Source organism: Pelodiscus sinensis, chromosome 2, assembly GCF_052426305.1.
Source record: "Pelodiscus sinensis isolate ZL-2025 chromosome 2, ASM5242630v1, whole genome shotgun sequence".
Classification (NCBI taxonomy): domain Eukaryota; kingdom Metazoa; phylum Chordata; order Testudines; family Trionychidae; genus Pelodiscus; species Pelodiscus sinensis.
In genome coordinates, this window is record NC_143053.1 from 109,481,626 (window position 1) to 109,498,627 (window position 17,002).

At 41.0% G+C, this 17,002-nt stretch overlaps 1 protein-coding gene across 18 annotated transcripts in view; it reads right to left on the minus strand.

The window, feature by feature from the left end:
• Positions 1 to 17,002, minus strand: part of ATXN1 (ataxin 1) — a 291,336-nt gene that overhangs the window by 91,486 nt on the left and 182,848 nt on the right. The window contains exon 6 of one of the 18 annotated variants that reach the window (XM_075921214.2): positions 10,569 to 10,717. The exons of the other annotated variants lie outside the window; for them this stretch is intronic. The gene's annotated coding sequence lies outside the window, so the exon portion shown is untranslated. The remainder of the gene's footprint in view (positions 1 to 10,568; positions 10,718 to 17,002) is intronic. 18 annotated transcript variants of the gene reach the window in all.

Consider the following 17,002-nt stretch of genomic DNA (forward strand, 5'->3'; position numbering starts at 1 on the left):
TGTACAGTTTATACACTTGCCAGAGCCTTTCATCCTTATGATGATTTATCTTGTCTACACGATAAAAGATTTGGCTTTAGCTAAGAAAGGCACATTGCAATCATGATACCGGTAGGAAGGCTAAGCACACGTGTAAACACACTGTTTCAAGTACTTTTAAAAATGTTGCCATCAATAGTTCTTAAATCTGCAACTTCAACCGCATCTAAGTGATTTAAATGTTTATGAATGTTTTTCTGTACTATATTATGTAATATTAACGGAGTATCCTTAGGACATGTATAGTTTTCTTGGGATCTAATTAGACATCAGCTGATTGAATTTTAAGTTACATTCTGAGAATGTAGGGTTTTCCTGTGGGGTTTTTTGTTTACATTTTGTTTGTTTTTATGATCAACTAGCTGAATAAACTTGTAACCTAAATAGTTTTGGTACCAATGGAAAGAGCAAAATATGCCGGGGAAAAATATACAGTTCACCTAAAGTATTTCAAAGAGATCATACAGTTATCTTAGGTTCCAGACCAATTGCATTGCACCTTCATATGCAGCAAACACTCAAAGCAGCCTCTTTCAAGTGGCTAATCTACCCACTGCATTATTTCTGGTAATGACTCACAAAATCCCACACAATTCTGATATCGTTTCCTTGATAATATCAGCTACCAAAATGAAACTATACACTGGGTGTTTTTTTTTTAAAAGGTAGGGGGAGGGCAGTTGTTATTAGGAACAAGCATGTAGAACATTAAAGTGACAGTCTTCCTGGGTAATAAGAACAAAGTGTATTTCTGTGCAGATGTCTTCCCCAGACAAGATTTTGAAACAAGACTTTGCCTCTTACCATCAAAAGTTTGTCTCCATGGCTACGTCTAGACTGGCATGATTTTCCGGAAATACTTTTAACGGAAAAGTTTTCCATTAAAAGCATTTTCGGAAAAGAGCGTCTAGATTGGCACGGATGCTTTTCTGCAGAAGCACTTTTTGCGGAGAAGCGTCCGTGGCTAATGTAGACGCGCTTTTCCGCAAAAAAGCCCCGATCGCCATTTTCACGATCGGGGCTTTTTTGCGCAAAACAAATCTCAGCTGTCTACACTGGCCCCGCAAAAGGGACTTTTGCCCAAACGGGAGCAGCATAGTATTTCCGCAAAAAGAACTGATTTCTTACAGTAGGAAGTCAGTGCTTTTGCAGAAATTCAAGTGGCCAGTGTAGACAGCTGGCAAGTTTTTCCAGAAAAGCGGCTGATTTTCCGGAAAAACTGGCCAGTCTAGACACAGCCCATGTGTGTTCTTGCTTACATAGATGTTCACATAATTTTTTGCATATGGACAACTAAAAGGAGAAGTAATTTCAAGAATGATATGATTGTGTGTGTGGTTAAGTGTAAGAGGGGAAAACTTTCAACGTTTAGCTCATGATATGGTTAAACTACTGGCCAAATTCTGCCTTCAGATGTGAACACTGGGCTTTTACTGAAGTCAGCTACAGACATATGCAAATCCAAAGGCAGAATTTGGCCCAAATTAAGGTAATTTATTTACTCCTCCGCTTATAAACCTTAAGTAAATTTTACTCAAACATTTTATCATAGGATTCATGAGCACAAACCATAGAGTTTGACAGTGTTTGTTCATTGCTGCAAAACATTAACAAAACTATCACTAAAAAGTGCTTGAATATTTATAGAGAAACTGAGAAAAAAATGTGAAGACGCTTGAGGGATTTTTGGCAGCCACTTCCTCTGAAAACAGCAATATTCCCTTCTGTTTCTGGGAGGCAAACTAGCACAGAAATGCATGTACTAAGACCCCAGTGCAGGAAAGCACTTGAGCATGTGGTTAAATTCAGCTGTATTCAGGACAGCATTGAAGCAGATGCTTAGTCACAATGGGAATTAAACACTTGTTTAATGTCCTGAAGAGAGATGTTTCCCCTGAGTGCAGCTGTAAGGGTCTGATCCTGAGCCCACTGAAGTCAATAGGAGTTTTTGCACTGATCTTTGGATTAAGCCCTTTGAGAGGAAAAAGTTTAGCATTTAGCAATAATGAGTCCATACACAATATGAACAAGCATTCTGTGTGAATGCCCATGGGAGACGTAATAATTATTTACACTGGGCCACATACATGAACTGGGACAACTCCACTGGAGCAGAGCAGTTTACAGCAAAGGTTTAGTTGAAGTACTAGTATTACAGTAGAAAAGTTGAAATGTACTTCAGCTACAATTGTTCAGTTTTTAAAACATCCATGACTTATTTTGGGAGAACATTCTGCACGCAAAGGCCAATGCCAAGAACTTCTAATTCAGACTGTTCCATTTGGTTTATTTTTAACTAACATACTGAAATTATGCCTGGAAAGAAACAACACCGGTGTGGGCAAAAGACAATTTCCTTCAGAAATTATGTTTTACAGCAACACATGAAAAGCCCACATATTACCCTCCAAAATACAATAGAAATTCTGTAAAGAATCCTGAGAATCTGTTTCCATTTTCTCCTCCCTATAATAATATGATTATTATCACAGTTCTAAATAAGTTCCCACCTTCCTTTTTAGTCACCATAAGGCAACTGAGAGCTGTAACTGATTTCATGTTTAAAGAGTATGGGGTTGCACTGTTATTCAGTGGGAACACATAGTCAATGTACTATATATGATTTGATGCAATCATTTCAAGTACAGAGGTCTCCACATAATTTCAATGTCCTGATATCATCTAAAAGAATACAATGGAAAAAAATAAGGGGACAGAAGGAAGAATTAAGCTTGGAAAGCTGAGTAGTGCCAATAAAACAAAACCGCTCAAGTTATTTTGGTAAACAGTAAAATTTGTATAACACTATTTCCCCCTCCCCCCCACCACATTAACTTTATATATCAGTATCCTCTGTCACTATTTATTGCCATATGTTACTCAGTGGTTCTGAGACGTTCCATGGAAAAATCACAGTTACACTTGTTAAATTTACCCTACAGGGCCGTAGCTCCAGTACGTGCATCATCCCAAGAGGTAAGTCTGCCAAGCTCATGCAGAGCATATCATCACTAAACCCACGAGAAAATGCAAATGTAGCTGTATCATATCTTATTTGCATATTTTTTCATTGGGCTTGTACAACCTTTATACAAAGTGTCAATTTGCTTTGCTTTCCAGCAGCTTATTATCCGTGTGAGATGTTTACTGCCCTTATGCAAGGTAGATTTAATAGCAAAAACATTAAAAGACGTAATGATATGCATGTTGGAAATAGAATATAACCTCTGAAGTGATGTTCCGAGCATGGGGTGTTGACTGGGTTGTAGAATGTTAATACTTACTAGTATCTCTCTCTCTCTCTCACACACACACACAAACACACAGATACACACACAAATGCACACACACACACACAGCTTTTTCTATTTTTTTGTGTAACTGTAAAAGCATAAATATTTGCTTGCAAACTATGAAGGGCCCGAATCCAGTCACTGAGTACACATTTCACTCACATTGATAGCAAAGTGGAAGGCTGCCAGTTTAGCATCTTGGCTGACTTTCAAACTTGCTGATTGCTGAGTATCTTTGGATTCTGAGCTCACCATTTAAAAAAAGAGGGGGGGGGAACCTTGCAATCATGTCTGAGAGATGCTTCAAAGCTCTCTCTCTCTAGGACTAAATGTATATAAGTAGTACAATGCTGAGAATATGTGAGTAGGGCATTTAGCTTTATCTGCAAAGTTACAATATAATGAATATTATTTTTTTTATAGCCAAGCAATTTTCCCACATATGATTGGGGTGAAAATTGTTCAAATCAGCAACAGGAAAAAAAATCTGTTTTCAAGTTTATATAAACCTGTAAAAAAAATCTTGGAATCTTGTGAAACTGTCATCATGATTGTGTAAGAGAGAATGGGAATGTGTTATGTTTTACAGAAGGTTTTCAACTTACATTCATCAAGTTTGAAACTAAGTGAAGTGCTTCTTGATGTGCTGCACTACTCCCAAATACCTAATCTCTGACCACAATATTAAAAAAAGAGGCTAGTGCTGTGTATAATTCTCACGTTCACTGACACGAAAACAGATGTTGTAGTCAAACCACCTGGAAAGTTCAATCAGATGTTACAGTTGGTTTTTAATAGCATCTGCCAAAAATTTGGGCAAAAAGAAATACTCCTAGAACTGTAAAGTGCTTCATTATAACAATGTAATCAGTGTATATAATGCTGTGCAATTTTTAATCACTTGTAAATGTAGGTAACCAAAATCTGAAATATATGCACAGTTTGAATATACTGCATAGCTATTTAGAATGAAGACACATCTATGTACCGTACATGGTATTTGAGTACCGCACAATAGTGGAAATATAGGCCCTGATCCTGCTAGGCATTCCCAAGATCCATTTAGTGCCTGGCAGGATCAGCCCTACATAAGTTACCACAATTCACAGATATCAGAGTTCTATATTGAGTCGATCTTGCTTGAGGCCTCCAGGCTCTCCCTGTCCCTTCCCTATAATCCACCTCTCCTTAGCCCTTACCCTGGGGGGTGGGTTCGTCTTCCCTCTGTTGTACGGAGACGTCAGAGTACCACAGCAATGAAAGAAACACAACATGGGGCTGCTGGGTGTCCCCATGCTGGCAGCTCCTCTGGCACAACTCTACTGCCTCAGCACTTCTACGCAGCTGCATCTGTCTGGGGCCTGAACAGCAGCCCCGTTGAAGGACAGGGTGGGGGCGGTACAGCTGTGCCAGAGGAGCTGCTGGCATTCTGCTCCTTTCCCTGCTGTGGTTCAGGGCTCTGCCGGCTCCCAGCTCCACCTCCCCAACCTTGTCTTCTGCCGGGGATGCTGTTCAGATGGCAGAGGCCCTGTTTGGAAGGGTTGGAAGCAATACAGCCATGCTAACAGAGCTGCCAGCTTGGGGTCACACATTCTGCTCCTCTTGTGTCTTTCTAGTATGCTGTACTGGATCCAAATATTTTGCTGGTACGGCATTCCGGGTCGTACCACCGTACTTGCACTGCTCAACTCAGGGTAGCTGAGCCCAGGGAAGGGCTCTCTAGAGCCCCAAAAAGGAGTAGTGGTGCCACCCTCTTAAGTGTTTGCTGCTCATGGCTGGCTGACACCACTGGATGCAGTGGTTAGGCCTAGAATGCAAGACAGGGCGAGATCTATATTCTGCTCAGCTCATGGGCAGCTGAACTGGTAGACAGGCAGTCCATGGGTCCCATTTCTTCTCCCGGTACAACACCATAAGACAAGCTAAGATTTTGCCCATACAAGCACAGAAACTTAAGAGATTGCAAAATGTTCACTTCCGTGCACTTTGTTGGCAATTTAATTCCCGGACAGACTGTAAAGGCTGTTCTGAAGCAAGGCAATTTCAGACTGACATGTAAGTTACGCGATTGCTAATACGATCCTTTGCATCCAAGTACCAGAGAAACTTTGGACCAGATTGCAGTCTGATCCTTGACACCTTATGTGTTGCATCAAGAGCTAAGAAAACAGTGGCAGCAGCATCATTTTTAATTTCCTGGTCTTTTGTCTGGTAAAGTCTGTACTTTGTCAACATCGTAACTTTTTTTTTAAGTGCAATTTTCATTAATGTGTCATCTTTGGCTTTCTTTCCAGGTTCCTCAGTTTCATTCTGTGCTGTGGTTCACTGAAGCTGTTTCAAGATCCCGCTAAACATGCCAGGTTGTTTCACATGCAAATGCAGTTTAGTTACTTTGGTTTTATCATCAGACATGATGATTTTTAACATAATTTCCTCACTAACAATCTTCCTTTATAAACAGGGTATGGAATCGTGACCTTCCATGTACTATATACATGACACAGCACAATGACCCTTTTTGGTGAACTCAGACCCTATCAGAACTAATGGAGTTATGTGTGATATGCAATACAAGCAGCAAGGCTGTACTCAAGGCCTCAGTAAGTCCAGTGACAAAATGGCAGGCCCCCACTACTTTAGTACAGATGTGAAGCCTGCAGAAATAGATTCCACCATGCTGCTGCATCTGGCTTGGACTATCAGGCACTGCATGGTGGTATGTGTCATCTATATATACAGGCAGTCCCAGACTTACGCGGATCCGACTTATGTCGGATCTGCACTTACGAACGGGGCTTTCTCGCCCCGGAGCTCGCAGGCAGCGGTCCGCCACCTCGACCTCCAGGGCGAGAAAAGCTGCTCCCGGTGCCCCTGGTCTGCTGGGGACAGTCTCCAGCAGACCAGGGGCACCGGGAGCAAAGCCGCAGCGGCGGCGGGTCCCGCGCCAGAGCAAAGCCTCAGAGGCGAGGCACCCTACCGCTGCGGCTTTGCTCCCCGTGTCCCTGGTCTGCTTGGGGGGGGGGGGGCGCAGCTAGTGTGCCCCCCCCCAGCAGACCAGGCTTTTGTTGTGGACCCTGGGGCAGAGCAGCTGGGGCGCTGCCGGTTGGTCCCGCAGCGCCGCTCTGGGCACTACTGGACCAACCCGGCAGCACCCCAGCTGCTCTGCCCCAGGCGTCCTGATTCAGCCGCTGCTGGTCAGTTTCAGCAGCGGCTGAATCAGGACGCCTGGGGCAGAGCAGCTGGGGTGCTGCTGGGTTGCTCCAGTAGCGCCGAGGAGCGGCGCTACTGGAGCAACCCAGCAGCACCCCAGCTGCTCTGCCCCAGGCGTCCCCAAGTCAGCCGCTGCTGAAACTGACCAGCGCTGACTACAGGAAGCCGGAGGCACAGTTGCTCTGCCCCGGGCTTCCTGGAATCAGCGGCTGATCAGTTTCAGCAGCAGCTGACTTGGGGTTCTTAAGTTGAATCTGTATGTAAGTCAGAACTGGCGGTCAGTTTCAGCAGCGGCTGAATCTGGACGCCAGTTCCGACTTACATACAGATTCAACTTAAGAACAAACCTACAGTCCCTATCTTGTACGTAACCCAGGGACTGCCTGTATATCATCTCTGTACTGAAGGAGGAATAGCTGCAGGTACCTTAGTAGAATTCCTTAGGCTGAATTTGCTCTGAAGCCCAAACTCTGGCTATTCTTGCAATGCAAAGCTGTTGTGTGAATCTATAAAGTATCTCTTCTGTTAGACTAGGAAGTGTGCTGAACTCATCAGGATGTGTATAGGAGTCAATTTTCTCCCCCTTTAAAATGCTGGCTCTTTTTTTTACATTCACAAAAAAAATACTTACTCTGACAATAAATCTTAACCAGGCTTTAAAAAACAAAACAAAACCTGCTTACTTCTAAGTCACTCTCCCATCATTTTAGCTGGCACATCACAATAAAATGGCCTAGAACTAACCTCAAACAGTCATCTGGAGAAAAACAAAATATTTTCCCATGTCATCACTGCTATAGACATACTAACCACAACTATTCAGCCTGTCAGTTTGCAGTTTATATTATGATATCTTTACCTAGAAGTATCCCATAGTACAAACCAGCAAGAGCAATGCCAGAGACACAGTCAATGAACTGACAAACATGGCAGTGCTGGCACTTTCCACAGAACAGGACGTGGAGAGACGCAATAACTCAATAGGGACAATGGACTTCTCCAGAACACCTACAGATGCTACTTTTGCTGAGCTGCAGCATTTTGTGAGGATGGAGTCTTGAGTTTTGAGTTGTGTCCCTGGATTGTGAGTCCAAAAAGACCAGGAGTGCTGTGAGGAGGTGAAAAGGAACACTTTGAATTTTTATGCAGCCATCCACTCTGACAGCCAATTGAAGGAGAGAGCTGTTTGGCTCTGGAGAAGGCTGAGTTTTATATTCCTCCATTAAAGAGAAGGTTTTCTATTCCATAGTACCGGTCCCTAAGGGAGGTAAAAATGAAGAGATCCATGGGGCTTTGGCTGGGGGCGTCTATTCTATCTGTATGAAAATAGACATGCAGAAGGGACTGTAGTAAATAAGACGGTGGAAGCACAGTGACTATGATTCACTATATATGCTACAGTTACTTTATCAGTGTGAAGAGGATAAAAGCAAACCCCTCATTAACTCAGTGTTGTGGTTGAATTTCTTTACTTAAAACTTACAGACTCTACAAACCACACGCACACACACTCAGACTTAAAAATATTCTCAAGTGGCGCTGGGGTTTGTGACACCACCCCGGAAGAGGCTACAATGTCACAAAGGTTGGCCTTTGACATGACTTGGGCAGGAAGGCTATGATTATGATTGTGAAAGCTTTGCAGAGAAGGATTATAAGGAAGCCTGAATGGAACAGATTAAGTTGTTTAGATAGGAATAGCAAACAAACAAACAAAAAAGGACAAAAAAATCCCTATGGGTGCTATTAAACCAGCAATCTCAGGGATTATTCTGCCCCATTTATTGGTTTACTATCCCTAAGTAACACAGTGACATCCCTACCATTCAGGTCTCCTGACAATCTGTTAAGCAGCACTGGTTTCTGTGGGCTGCAACTGTGATGTCAAAGCTGTTAATGTTTAATATGGATGTGACAGAACGGATATAGGACTCTCAGAATTAATACACAGTGTGGCAGAGGCTGTTTTAAGTGATTGTTACTTGCAGTTATGCAGTTCAACCACCAGATGACTCAGTGCAAACTGCAAGTTTCAGAAAGGGAGGTGGTCTCTGTTCCAGTAACAAAGTTGGAAGTCAGCTACCTTTGTGTATAGATTATTGCTGTTCTCCCTAAGAAGAACTGTGGCCCATAAAGTACAACCGGAATTCCTGAGACACAGTGTGCCAGCTTCCTTATTGTGGGCATAGGGAAATGCATTTTTAATTCCCTGTGACTGCAAAAGAGAGATGCAGGAGGGAGCCATCTCCCTATGAGAATAGCTGATTTCAAAAGTACTCAGGCTGTATATGAAGCTGTTGGAAGAGCTGCATTCAACCAGTGCAGCAGCCACCCTTTCTACATTTGATCTCCAGGTCATGCTGCTGATTAGTGCTGGTACATCTGCACTCCAAGCAGACTATCTTCTGCCACTGGGGATCTGCATCTGAGGTTGTACTGATTTAAAAACAAACGTAGGTGGGATCTGTGACTAATCTCCACATCCAATGCTATAAATACAGAAACACAATTCTGAGTGGGTCTCTAGCAACAGGTTCTTCCACCATAATGATCTGTCGGAGGCTCAATCTGCAGTTCATCAAATACTGAGCTGCATTCTTTGGCTTTAACAACTAAAGGTCTGAAACCCTCTAGGCAAATTTCAGTTTGATTCAAGTTTTAGAGTTTGCGCTAAAAGTTCAAGTGGGTTCTTAATATATGTTTGCCCTTTACCATGAGCCACAGAAGAATAAACCGAAAGTAATTATTTACATATTAACTAAATACACAGTTTGATTTGGGAACCTAGCTACATGTTCAGACTATTAGCTCTTTGGGGCAAAAGCCAAAGAGGCCATAGTGAGCAGCCCACTGTTTTGCATACCAGATGAAAGGATAACAACCTTTCACCACTAAATCCTTCCTAAAATTCAACTTGCAACTCACCTTCCTTTTGGGAAAAATGAGCTCATGCTTAAAGCCCTGCAAGTCTCTGACTACCTGCTTTGACGATGTTAGCCGGACAGTGAATTGGATGTGGATTCACACTCTGTATCCATGCAGGGCTCTATTCATGCTTACTAATCAGTAGCTGAAATTTATTACTATAGTAGAGTTTCTCCTGAAGGTCAACTATCTTGACATTATCTGGGTTCACAGGTCAATGGAAACTTCTCAGTCAAATCTACCTATATTACCAAATGCAAAACACAAAGTACTGGTGACGAGGCTACCCCTCTGATACTTGACAAAGTACTGGTATCACTCAGAGGTCAGCTCCCACATATCTTTTGAGGCTTATTTGCTCAAACCTGAGGATTGATTAGTCACATTTAAATCTCTTTTTTTTAATACAAAACAGTATCTAAGCATACAACATAAACACATACTTCCTACAAAAGGAGTTACTAAACATGAGATAATGCATTAGCCTTCCCACAATTTTATTACTACCATTACTGTATAGTGCCATTAGTGTACAAAGCAACATAAAGTAGAAAAGCTGTGCCACACAAGTAAACAGGATCCCTGCACCAAAAAGCTAGCACTATAAAGACACAAGCGGGCACAAAACAGAACAATATAAAACAATGGAAAGGTGGGAGGTCATCGTAATTGCAATATGTCACAATGCCAGTGGATCTGAGGAGAAGAATGAGGAAATTTAATCTACAATAAGTGGAAAGCAGTGGGATGAAGACAAAAAGTTAGATAGGAATAATAAAAACATAGGGCATATTTACAGAAAGAGTAATGCATGGGGTGGTGGGATGCAAGACGGCAGGAGCGATGAGGTGGAGTTGTTAGGTGAGATATGGATGCCCTGAAGAAAAGGAGCTTGAACTGTATGCAGAAGAAGAAGGCCACTGATCCAAGAGTGACAAGAAGACATGATCAGACCACCATGAAAAGAAATTGAAAGCAGCAGCATTCTGGGGAACGGTAGGAAGCTGGAAAGCAAAAGGTTGGGTTAGTAAAGTCAGAGAACTTGAGCACTGACTGGTCTCTTAGCTAGTAGGAAGGAAACAAAGTACTGGAATGGGTTACCTAGGGAGGTGGTGGAATCGCCATTCTAGAGGCTTTTAAGTCTCAGCTTGACAAAGCCCTGGCTGGGTTGATTTAGTTGGGATTGGTCCTGCTTTGGGCAGAGGGCTGCATTTGATGACCTCCTGAGGTCTCTTCCAAACTCTATGATTCTATGAAAAAGAAGAATTTCAAGATATTGTAGAAACCAAGAGATGTCACATTTTGAGAGAGAAGACTTGGTTGTAGTGCAATTAGTCCTTTTGGGGTTGTTGTTGTTTTGGTTATTATTTAGTATTAGCAGTGCTTTTTTTGTAATGGTACTGCCCAGTATGCAGTACTGGCACCTCCAGTCAGAGCTTACCTGGAAAGAACAGAGTGTACCAGTACCTCCGTAATGAAAATGGCCGACAGTTGGCTCGGTCTTAAAGAGTACTGGCACTTTTTTTTTTTTTAAATAAACAAAAAAAAAGGCACTGATTATTAGTATTGTGATAATGACAAGAAGCCCCTATTAGAGATCAGGGAGGGTTTCACTGTGCTAGCCACTGTATGCATATGACATTTGATCATAATCTATCAGATAAGACACGATATGACAAGTGGATACAAAAACAAACAGGGAAAGCACAAAATGACCCCTTCACGCTAGAGCTGGGTCTGAAACAAAATACAAATGTAAACAACTGTGAACTTTGAAGAAGTTAGGGTCTGGCGCTTAACTTTGTATTTTGTGACTGGCTTTAGTGCATCTCAAAACCAAACCATTTGATCCAATCCCCAGTAAATTTTGGGAAGTTTGGACCGTATTGCCAGCTTTTTTCTCTGTCCAGGTCCCCTTAAAACGCCAAAGGAAACTCCCTCATAGATGCATAATTTTAACTTCAGTTATGGTTTGATTATACTTAAAAATCAATCATGTTTAATGCTATTTGATTAAATTTTGACCAAGGCTGGAGATCTGTTGTTTTTCTTTTCCCACTGCATATGAAAAAGGCAAAATAATTGTTCTGTAAGTAGCTTGAAATAATTCTTGCTTTAAATAGCAATATTTAAAAAGCACTTTCATTCTAGCTTTTTTAAATTCTATGTGCTGAAATACTTATTAGAAAAGTAAATATTAAAATTTAAAACCAAACGAGTTCCCAAGATTTATACACAAAGCTATATGAAAGAATACCATGGAGTATGCCTCTACATCATGTATTAATAAAAGTCACGAATTTAAAATCACCATGTTTTGCCTCTACATCACAACGTGCCAAATTTCTCCAACAGTTAGATCTTTGCAACCCTCTTTAATGTAAATGGGGTGCACAAAAGTGTACTCAAGGGCAGAATTCTGCAGCTTCATTTATGTCAAGCTGCATGGGGACTGTTCCCAAGATAAGGGCTCCCCTGACACATGCTCCGGACCCGTGGACTGCAGGTGAGCTATATTCTGGGTCTTGGAGGGCCACATGATGTTTACAAAGCCACTGGTCCATCTGAACAGCTAGGAGAGAGCTTCCTCTAGTCTTCTCCTAAGAGAGTTGACAGGCAAGCAGATTCCATACTAATCTCTTTCTCCTCCTCAACCCAACAACCTTGCAAAACAAAAACAGAAAGAAAAAAAATAATCTGTGGCATGACAAGGCGACACTACACTTTGACAGATCACAACAACGTCTGGTCAAATCTTGATTCGTATTTTCCAACACCAGATAGACACAAAAATGAATTTTGTATGAGTCAATTTTCAGTTTCGGCGACAGTGAAATCAAGACGCCAGTTTGCATATCAAAAGGAGCACTGTAACTTTTACAACATTCTGAATGAAGTTCTGAAGCAGAAGAAGTAAAAAACTATAGCCTCTGGCCTGCATCATAGCACAATCCTTAAAATACTAACTAATCAGTAAACCATCTGAAGGTAGCCCTTTTAAGAAAGTCCATGCTGTTGTAACTATATTTAGTTAGAAGATTTTTCTGAAAAATGTACCGCATTACTTTCAAGCTTTACCTTTGGAGCTAGCCTTTGCAAATGCAAGCTCAGTTATCTGCTTTCTGGTTTCTCTTTTAGACCATGGAAAATAACTCCTCTGTGTTGCTTCAGCATACCAGTCCTGTCAAGGTAAATAGGTAGCCCCCGGCACCTGCACAGATCATCTGGTAGAATCAGTGCCCAAAATTTTTAACAGAGAAACTGGACTCAGGTGATATAGGGGTAACTTATTTTGAAGAGTGAAAGAAAAACTGAATGTATAAAAATTGACATTTGCATCATCACCATTCACCTATCACTTGCTTCCAGTCACTATTTGTATTTTTAAATTCTGACTGAAGGTCAGTTTAAAACAGTGTTTTGAAAAAGCTGTCCAGTTCATGCATCCTGACAAATTCTTATCTGCCTGTTTAGTGAAATCTCTCTCAAACAATCAGTAGAAACACAGGTGAGATTCTACAATAAATAGAAAAATCATCTACATACTATTTTTACTGATGTGGTTTACATAAAACAGACTTCCAGCAAATCCACTGGTGATAAAGTAAAATGTTAGTTTTCCCCCTTTCCTTAAAAAACAGCTCATATTATCTACTCCCATATGGCACTATGCAGAGCCAGCCTAGACCAAACATCCCTTCTGACAGCAAAAAATATCTCTCTAGCATAGAAGACATTAAGTCAATGTTTATGTAATGATCTCTTAGTGAAGCAAGTAAGCAGAACCAGGAATTCCAAAACTCAAGTCTCATTGGTATTCCCATTTGATATTTCTATAGTACATGCCAAGTTTGGGCATTTTAAATTACGAAGCCTGTTATCACATATTACTTTATCAGTATTCCACATAACTGCTTAACTGAGTGCTCTGATAAGAATGTCTAAAATGTGTGCTATGTTTTAGAATAGCAAACTCTTCCCTTTCAATTCTCACCCAGACATTTCAGCTAACAAAGTTTTCTTCACTGACTTAAGCCATGTCTACAGATCAAAAAAACTCCCTTGGCTGGTCCCCACTAGCAGGGAGGATCACATTGCCCGAGGCTCCTGCTTGAACCTGAAACTCTACACTTAGATTTTATAGCCCCACAATTCAGGCCAGTTAACAATGACCAGCTATGGCCGGTGTTTTATTGCAGGCTAGACATACCTTTAATGACTGCAGATCATACATCCTATCATGGAATGAAGTTGCAACTGCCTGCCACAAATTATACAGCACAGAAACTTACCGACTCTAGTGCTGACATGATATCCTAAGGACTAGCCATTTTACAATAGGGTCCAAAAAAAGAGGTCCAAGTATCACACTGTGGGCTTGATTCACCAAGCACTAATGTACCCTCTAAGTGAGAGGAATCAGAAATTCAAGCAACCAGAATGCATTACTTGTGAAGAAAAACATACATTCTAGGCTTTTTTGTATTCACTTTATTCTTGGCTTTTTTGTATTTATATATATATATATATATATATATATATATATATATATATATATATATATATATATATATATATATATATGCGCCATCTACTCATTCCCAACTCCAATTCACAGGAAGGTGGCAGGGGAACAAAACCAGAAAACAAGATGCCATACCCAGTACACTACTATGCTCAGCAAGAACAGTTTTGTTTCACTGTTATTTTATTTTAAATAGACCAAAGGTTTTCAGTTATTAACTTTTAAAAACTGTCTCCCGGATGCACAGTAACTTGCTCTTAAGCAATGTTCTTCCTAATACTCATGAGCACAATTAAAATTGGGAATATATTAAAATGCCAAATCATGATTGTTTATCCACCCCAGATTTTATAATGTAACCCTATATTGCCAACACAGTCATAATATTAACAACTTTTACATAGCACCAAAGCAAAACATCTCAAATATCTCTAAGCATTTTGTGCTAATCAGATAAAACTAACAATCAGCTGCATTAGAATAGAATGCTATATGTAAAACAACAGGTGAAGAGATATGGTAGGTCTTTAACACAGAATTCAGTTAGCTGTGGTGCTCTATTGTGGTGGTGAAGCATGGATGCAATTTCTAAAGGGCACTGTTGGAGCAGTACACGGCTTTGGAGACATTTTCATTTTATAAGAATTCCATTTGCTTGGGAGCTAGATAGGCTTGTTCTAAGCCTTTGACCAATTTTCTGCAATTCTTGGAAAATGGCTGAAGTGGGTAGCTGAAGTGGCAATATTGCATCTGAATATATCAGGTTAGAGAGGCCATTTGACTTCTGCCTGACAGTGTGGGAAGGATGAAGATGGTTGGAAGAGTGGGATGTAAGTCTGTAAAAAAGTCAAGCTCCTTTAAATTCCATTCCCCTATTCCATCAATTGTGATCAGTCTGGTATTTTTTGTTCCTCACCCATCCTCTGTCCTCTTAGAACTCTAAAGCATTATCTCTCGATTCAGAGCTATAATAGAAAATCCATATCTGTCAGCACTGACAGGATCTTACTTGGCCAAAAAGTCTCCATTGGTCTGGGAGAGGGGTGGGGAAGGGAGCTGTTATATGTACGGGTGCTTGTGTAGTATCTTCCCTAACACTGAATGCCCCCATAGCAGTTCACAAGGTCCTGCAACTGACTCTTGATATGCTGCTATCTGGGAAGTCTTCAATAATTTTGAGCCTTTTTACTCACTGATCTACAGCTGAAGCAAGGTGAAAGATAATGATAGTTCAGTTCCCATAGTGTCTTCTTGAGCCAAAGAACAGCAAGAGTCTCACAGATCAATACATGATGTTTACTGCCATATTGTACGTGCTGAAGTTTACAGAACAACAGTTTTCATTGTACGTTCTTTTTCAGCATGTTCTCTCTTACTATGTTTGTCCTGTACTTGTTTTTATTCTGTTGTACAGCATCCCAAGTGCTTTGGCAGATAAAGGGGGACCAGGGAGCATTATATTAATATATTGCATTTCACCAAATCAAAATACTCACCCAATGGACAAAGTGATTTTGAAATGGGAAAGTTTAAGGATGCCTGTATGAAAGCGAGAACTAGACCAGAATCAAAGCAATAACTGATCTAAAGAAGACCACCTGCTTCCGTGAACTGAACACCATATGTTATGATGGTGGGCACAGTCGCTCACTTCTTTTTGCAAATAGAATAAGAAAACGATTTTCCAAGCCAAACATCTGCAGCTTGATGGTGTCACTAGTTAACCCATCAGGTTAAATAGTAAAGGGTTAAATAGTACCTGCATCTATGCCGTTGTCTGTAGGCCCATGGAGAGTTAAAACTCATTGTAACAGCTTGTAATAAAAGGGGGAAAACATAAAATAGATGTGAGAGGTATTTCCCTAACCTTGGCATCTGAGTGCATATAAAGTATCAGTGCTTAACCATAGAAATGAGGAAGATGCATTGCTTGGCTTCAGTTCAACAGGAGCTGATTTGATTTTTAACAAAGCTGCCTAAAATCCATGATTTGAAAGCTAAACAAACACAAAGCTCCTATCCACTCCTCTAACCCTCCACAAACACAATATAATGGGTCAGCTGGGGCAATCCCTGCTACAGTCCTCTTCCTGCACTACACTTACTCCTGTCAATTATCTCTCACTGAGCATCACACTAACTTCCATCTCACACACGCTTGGTGTTGCCTCAGCTGTTTTTGTAAATTATTTACCTCAGAAATGCCGAATGGGGACATGGAGCAAACACAGTACATTTGCCAAAGAAATAAACTGCTCATGGATTCATATCTAAAAGGACAATTATTTCATGGCCTGCTTCTTTCAGGTTTCCCCCTTTTGCTGGGTCTCAATATTCAGCTCTGTTCACAAATTTCTACTTAGCAAGAAAGCCAGCATCCTTATCCTTAAGTCCAGACATACTTATTTTCCCACCAGGCCTGCCTGACATTTTTATTGGCCTTACTTTTTTAAATTCTTCAGCAGAGTTTACTATTGAAAGGTGACTGGAATCTACACTTTGGTGAAAGAAAGAGAGCTTCTAGTGCACCCCTGTTTAATGTGAAGGCTAACCAGCCTAGCAGATCATGGGCAGTCCACAAGGTCCTCTTCCATCCTCGTACAAAAATAATATTAAACCGACCTTTTTTTTATTGCTGCTGATTGCAGTATACTTGATTTGTGGCAGTACGAAGAGTAGTTTTATTATCTAAAGAGTAGCTTGGAGAATCCATTTGAGCTAAATGAAAGACTACATCTCCTTAGGTTACATCGATCTGTCTCTAGCTCCAACATGTCGACAGGGAAAGAAGCCAAGAACAATCCTGGTAACTCGCTTCTTCATCTCTCTCTTGACCTCTGTACCATCAGACGCATCTGAAACATTTGTCAGTGTCCATACCACCGAACAGCAATGCTTATTAACAACCAGAAACCTGAAACTCACTCAGAAGAAACACAGATACCACCAATTACTCTGAGATCATCTAACGTCCATATCCAGCACAGGCAGGATGAGGCCAGCACACCTT